The sequence below is a fragment of the Salvelinus fontinalis genome, chromosome 10 (assembly GCF_029448725.1).
Source record: "Salvelinus fontinalis isolate EN_2023a chromosome 10, ASM2944872v1, whole genome shotgun sequence".
Lineage (NCBI taxonomy): Eukaryota > Metazoa > Chordata > Actinopteri > Salmoniformes > Salmonidae > Salvelinus > Salvelinus fontinalis.
This window is the reverse complement of record NC_074674.1, coordinates 15,573,373-15,581,063: the sequence shown is the minus strand read 5'-3', so window position 1 is coordinate 15,581,063 and position 7,691 is coordinate 15,573,373.

Here is a 7,691-nt window from a genome sequence, read left to right as displayed (position 1 = left end):
CCTTTCTCAAATGTGTTCAGGTTGTTGGGACTTCCTGAGTCTCCGCGCGGCCCTTGTCGACGATCTCTCCGTAGATGTTGATGTATACATAAGCCCTCCAGGTCTCAGTAGTCCTCTGGGAGGAGCTTTACCACGATCTCCCCATCCTCCTCGTTAAGGGGCCAGCCAGCGCTGACAGGGAAAAGTCACGCTCTCCACCACCTCCTAGAGCTCTGTCACATGCTCCTCGTCCTCCTTCTTGTCATCCTTCGGCTTCTCCTTCGCCACCTCCCTCTGCACCATAGCGAGCCACTTGACGTCCACCATTTCAAGGAACCACCCGTCGCCCATACCAGAACCGTCCTACCCGATGCAGATCTTGAATAATTTGCCCACATTCAGTGCCTCGATCTGAGGGGTGAGAGACTGTAAGACAGGCCAATGGTGGTTATTCCGAGATTTGTCCTCTTCACTCCACAACATGGCAGAATGACTGATTTTACGCTAAGTCTTCTCAAAACCAATGACAGCTGTGCTCTTCGTGAATCCAACTAATTCACAAAAAGGAAAATACTTTCCTTCCCACAATTTGAAGCCAATGAATGTGTAGTCCGTCGACTTCTTCTACTGGTTCACTGACCGTGTCTGACTTGAAATATCTCTGTGGTCCTGCGCTCAAAGTCGAGGCAGATGAGCTCAGTCTTGCCGTCCTCTCCATAGATCTGACAGAACACATTGAAGTTGGTGCCACCTTTGCGCGCTGTTCCCCGTAACCTCTGTGATCTCGCAGTTTATCACTGCAAACGAGAGGGCAGAGCAACATGTCACTAACCAATTAGACAATGGCAGGATGATGGAGAGTGGGCTAATGCACCACAATCCATCATAATCACTAAGTAGGACTTCATCACTTGCAGGACAGAACTGTATTTATCAAGTGAAGTCATCTGGTTACAGGTTTATTCAGTGCCCATGGAGGTATTCTATCATTTTGGGTATTCCTGTACTTTTTCCATTGGGCGTTCTTGAGAGAACTTGGGTAGCTACATTGTGTATACAAATGCCTCAGTGTATTTGAAAGCTCTAGTACAGCACCTAGTGTGTATAAATATTACCTCTGCTCTGGCCAAAATAAATACACACTGTAAATATATTCATTTAACTTTAACATGATATAATAGAATTATCTGGCACAGTATGCGGGTAAAGGGTGAAGCTTATTTGTCCTATTTCACACATGTACGAGTCTGTTAATACGCATGTGAGAATTGGAATATGTGTGTTTTGCATATCCCACTCTCCCTGTGACACCCTCAGAGAGTGAAGTCATGGCCAGGGTCGGCCATTATCAACGGTGACCCTGGAGCAATTAGAGTTAAGTGACTTGTTCAATCGATTTTTCACCTTGTTTGGCTCAGGGATTCAAACTAGAAACCTTTCGGTTGCTGGCCCAACACTCGAACCACTAGGCTACCCCCTGTACAGTATAATGCATGCGTTGTCTCAGAATATAAACTCTAGTAAACGTCCTGTTACGTTTCTCGATGTCCAGAGTCTCGCCATCTTCCCATCAGCCTCCTCCTTACAGAGCCAGCGGTGGCTGGGGAACTTGTACTGCTATCCATGGACCGGCACAATGATCTGCAACAATGTCCAGGAACCAAACAGCACCCAGACCCTTGTTATTGTGGCCAATCAGAAGACGGTGGATCTACAGAGAGAAATCAGGAAGTAAGAATCATGGTGGGATTGATGGTCATTATAGATGCTTTAATCCAGTTAGCGTTGTCAGTATGTGAGACCCAATCAGGAATCAAACCCACAACTCTGATGTTTAAGGCACCACACAACTCCAAAAAACTGAGACATACACTATAATTGCATACTGTAGGAATAAGTTGGTATAAATAAGATGACTGTAATCTACGTTTCTAGGTTTCTGATAGTGTATTCTATCTGTATTTTCTACGTTTATAAAACATAAAGAATAGATTTGTACGATGTCGTAGGTCTCGACAGTGAAGATGTCAGTTTGGCCCGTCTCATAGTAGTTACTCAGGTCGTTGTCGGAGACCACCAGGGGGATCCTTGTGGTGTTCGCCCTTCTTCCCGTACAGCTTGACAAACACCTTGGAGTCTGAGCTGGCCCCTTTGATGCTGCCTGTCCACCGAGATATGGTAGATGACGTCTAAAAAATAATATGAGGCGTGGGTTTCTCCTCTTAGGCCTTTTACTTGTATTTATTTTACACACACACACACACACACACACACACACACACACACACACACACACACACACACACACACACACACACACACACACACACACACACACACACACACACACACACACACACACACACACACACACACACACACACACAACTGTAAATTGTAATGGGATGCTGGTCCATCAGCTGGCTAACTGCTTAAGCGTGTCCATTGGAGAACGGCCATTAGAGACAGACTGGGCGTGGCCGGTCCGGATGACTGTCTTCCCTGAGGCAGTACGGCTGTTAGTGAAACACTGTGTGATTGGCTGTTTGGTGCTTTTGCTTTTACTAGTGAGGGAAGTGAGTGATTAGATGAAAATCATTATCAGGGAAAAAAGTCCCTGTCACATAGCACTAGTCCATGTATCCCATGAAAGTAACTTTCCAAACTCTCTATTTTCATTTCAATAAATTGGGTAAATGTCAGTTAAAAATGTTGGGTAAGGGCTCGATTCAATCCGTAGCGCTGAAGATCAGAGCTGTAGCACGATTTAAATTTCAAGGTCATTTCCGATTGAGCTGACATATGCAGCGTTTACCGTCAATGCAGTCTCAGAGGAGCGCGAGAACATTGCCTTTACATTTTGCCTCTAATTATTTTAAGTTAGTTAGTTGGTCATGCTCCCATTATGTTATTAAAGATATCATGTGATTGGCTGGTTGGTTGACTTTCCTGTTACAGGGGAACTCTATGGCCACTGACTCTGGTTGGCCCTCCTCCCTGACCAACACCTTATCCAGGAACCAGCTGCAACCTCCGCCCTACCCATCATGGCCGATACGCACCCTGCACACCAGCCCCAACGGCACCGCCTCGATCAGGAACTCATCAGCCTGTGGAGAAATTAGGCAGATTAACCACTCAAAACCAAGGTAGCCCACTGAGCTAAAGCCTAGATATTAGATCTGGGAGCTAACACAAGACTTCGGGTCTTTTTTGGATTCCATGTAGAACCCTCCGGGGAAATGGTTCTACATGGAACCAAAAAGGGTTCTACCTGGAACCAAAAAGGGTTCTTCAAAAGGTTCTCCTGTGGGAACAGCCAAAGAACCCTTTTAGTTTCTAGAAAGCACCTTTTTTCCTAGGAGTGTACTCTTTCTCAGGAAGTGTCCAATCTAGCTCCAGCGGTGTCTCTTGAGCATGGTATCCATGGCTTCCTGCTTCGTTTGTCTAAGGAGGTTGGTGTTTGATATTGTGTTTGGCCCGACGATGTGCATGATTCTCCGGAGGGAAGTTGTGTGGAAGGTGTCATTTTTTAATGTCTGCTTCTGTCATTTTGCCGCATTCTGAACCATAACGGAGAGTTGCCAGTACACAGCTCTGGTATATTTTAAGTTTTGTATTTGTTCTATATTGTCCAGATTTCCAGACTTTTTGCTCTTGCTTTATTGATTCTGGTGCAGATGTGTTTGCTGGTGGAAGGCGCTATCTGATTGGCCACCACAGTAGGCCACTCGATTTAGCCACAGATCTCCTTGTCAGCAGACAAATGAATTGGTTCAAAATGGGACCACTTTGCCTACCCGGTGCGCAGGGCTTCTGAATCAACTACACATACCGTCAACAGCGCAATACGGGAAACAAAGGAGTGCAAGCCTTTATGCCTTCATCGTTGGCTTTTCTACAGAAATGTTTGATGATCGACTAGGAATGCCTTGAAGATTCGACCAGTCGCGATCGACCGGTTGGTGACCACTGCTCTACAATCATTCATGCATTGTTCATTGCAACATAGGTTTACTGTCTGTAATCAAATGTAAGAAAATAAATTAAACAAATGAATGAAAATAAAACAATGTTTAGCATGCATTCATTTGCATCAAGCCTGGCTTGAGCATTTGGCCATACATTCTCATCCACATCAGAGGGAATGTCCTCGTTGATCATGCACAGCAGGAAAAAACCTTTTGGCATGGTGAATCCAAGTTGGACATTGGTCTGCATCAGTAGTGATTTTAACATGTAATTCTTGGTGTGGCAAAAAATAAATAAATTGGGAGCATGCCAGCAAAGGCAGTACACAGCACAATATTAAACAATACATTAATTGCACTATAACGGTGCCCACGAACTTTTAGGGGGTACATAAAGCTGTCCCATCACCTTACCACTTCTGCCCTTGGCTATCAGCAGAGCCTTGTCTGGCAGTGAAACAGTTAATTCACCCTCATTTACTGCCTTTTTCAAAAATATAGCTGATATGGTTGACTTGCTTAAACAAATGTGGTTTCCACTGACAATTGAGATGTACAAACTATGGCATAAGGGGACGACAAGCAGATAAGAGGCAATCCGTCATTTTGATTAAGACATTAATGAGCGAGCTAGGATGGATGTAGTCAATATAACTATTTGTTCAGCACTTTTTAATTGTACAGCGACAGAATTCAGAACATGGGCCGTTCTTACAGTGTTCTCTCTGTACACCAAGTCAGAACCATATGATAAATAAAGGGGGTATATAAGCAGACAATGAAAGCTCTTACAATATTCGATGATTACATTTCTCAAAAACAGGGTATAGGCTACATGTGCACCACCAAGTCAGAACAGTAGGTTAAGAGGTGAAAATAGGCACATTGTCACGTTCTGACCATAGTTCTTTTGTGTTTTCTTTGTTTTAGTGTTGGTCAGGACGTGAGCTGAGTGGGCATTCTATGTTGTGTGTCTAGTTTTCCTGTTTCTATGTTTGGCCTGATATGGTTCTCAATCAGAGGCAGGTGTTAGTCATTGTCTCTGATTGGGAACCATATTTAGGTAGCCTGTTTTGTGTTGGGGTTTTGTGGGTGGTTGTCTTCTGTCTTTGTGTCTATGTACCAGATAGGACTGTTTCGGTTTTGCCACATTTGTTATTTTGTATTTTGTAGTGTTCACGGTTTTGTCGTTATTAAACATGATGAACACTAACTACGCTGCGTCTTGGTCCGATCCCTGCTACACCTCCTCTTCAGACGAAGAGGAGGAAATCTGCCGTTACACACATGGGCTACTACCAGCTTACTACACAACATACACTTGGTATTACTTTCTTAGCTACATTATACATATCGCCCTGGTATATTGCATAATTTATGCAGCAGCATATAAGACATTTTTGGACTCACCTTGTTGTACTGTGCTCACGTGAACAGGAAGGTGGCGCGGAGGTCCTTCGTGGGCACATTTTGTCATCAAACCTTGTCATCAGTCTGGCATTCTCTGTATTTACGGTGCTTTCAAGACAACTGGGATTTCGGGGAAAAAAGGTTGAATCCTGATGATGTCAGTGATCGTCAGGTTGTAGCTCTAGAAAGAGGCCCGAGTTCCGATGAAAGTTCAAAACGTATTTTCCCAATTATAGCTCGTTTTCCCCAAGTTACCAGTTTTCTTGAACTAAATAAAGTCCGATTTTGCCGTTCCCGAGTTAACAGTTGTTTTGAGCGTGGCACAACTCATGCTTCATTGACAGCCTGGCCAATGTTGAACGTTTAGGATTTAAACTAGGAAACAAGACACTTAATCTTAGACATGGGACCAAACAGCCACTCCACTGAATAGCTTTGCAATCCACTGATTGCTTTGCAATGCTTGCATTTAGCCACTGATCCCTTCCAAACCACTCATTGTTGCATTTGCAATTTCTAGCTTGTTGTGTAATGCTTATTTCCAATGGCCGATGAGCACCGATACATTTTATGTATAATTTCTCTTCATATGACAAGGATTAAAAAGGATTTGCCAGTAGATTGTCAACTTGATTCATGATGAGGACTGCTAGCTAAGATTTTGAAAGTATGATGTTGACATGATCAGTCCAATCAAAGCTACTGTAGATATAACGTGATTTGACGTAATTGTATCTGCAGCCAATGATCTTGAGCCTTCTTGGATGGGCACTTCTAATGTAACTCTACGGCAGCACCCAAGGGGCTTGAATTTTCAAGCTCTACCCTTAGACTTAACAATGATGTAGCGTCCCACCACCACAGAAAGCACTGAGCTAGGCTGAAACACCTGCATTTTGTATTTCCCTTACTCTAGAAAACAAAAAAGAGACCATGTTTGTATGTGGCTTTATTAACTCAGTGATATATATATATATTTTTTTTTACATTGTTTGCAAACTGATATGTGACACGTATTAATGCCAAAATAACAGGCAAACAGGTTTTTATTTTCATTTTGATAAAAATGTGGGGCTCAAACCACTGGTCGGCATTGATGTCTTCGCATGCCTAATCCATGGCCAGACGGAGGCTGGCATGCTCATGGGGATGGCGATCGTAAATGTTCCACCTCCATGCTGAAAAACAAATCCTCAATAGGGTTGAGGAAAGGAGAGTATTGGGGCAGGTATATGGCAGGTATATAGGGTTACGAATTGTGGATGGGCCCGAAACCATGCCTGAACCACCTCTGCATGGTGGAACCTGACATTGTCCCACACAATGACAAAGGTGACCCCTTCATTTTGACAGGCCTGTCCAATTTCATTGAGAAACACAATGCTTTATATGTTCATATGCTTCATATGTATATACTGTATTCTATTCTACTGTATTTTTGTCTATGCCACTCCAACATTGCTCATCCTAATATTTACATATTTCTTTATTCCATCATTTTACTTTTAGATTGTGTACTGTTGTGAATGATTAAGCGGACTTCAACCAACAAAGATATACTTGTGATGGTTCACAGCATGATCAAGCACCATCTATTTCTAAAAAATATATTTTGGTTAGTTATTTTTACAGTGTAGTTCCAATATGACATTTTTAAGTAGCAAATGCATCAAATAGTAACAGTAATACAGTATATAGCGCTACACCTGAACATACTCGGTCCGCAGTTTTCTCACCTGGTCATTGTTTCAAAAGGCACCAGGTAAATGTTTATCATAAATACCAGGTGATTGTTGGTAGGCTGATGGATGCCACACATGGCCACGGGGTCTTCTGTCAATTCTGAGGGTAGAACAGAGTATACTGTCAATATATCATAGTGTAAGACTACTGTAACATGTTTTGTGAGTTTACATGCATTACGATATGTAATTTAATGAACATGTAATGGTAAAGGATAGCGGGGAGGCAGGTAGCCTAGTGGTTAGAGGGTTGGGCCAGTAACCTGAGCCTACAAGGCTCTGTCGATGTGCCCTTGAGCAAGACACTTAACCCGAGTTGCTCTGGATAAGAGTGTCTGCGAAACATTTTAAATATAGTGCATATCCTGCAGACTTGGCGACTTTTCTTGGCGAAATGTTCTCATAATCAAATTGACAGGCGATCTTTCCAGATTGGGGTGAGCACATTTCAAGGACCTCTGCCATGATAAGGCCTCTGCCCACCTCTTTTACCTCTTTGATGGGGCCCATGACCACCTCTCTGACGGGCCCCTTGTCCACAAGCTCTTTGATTTCTTCCTCTCCCTTGCCGTCTATCCTGCTCCATGTT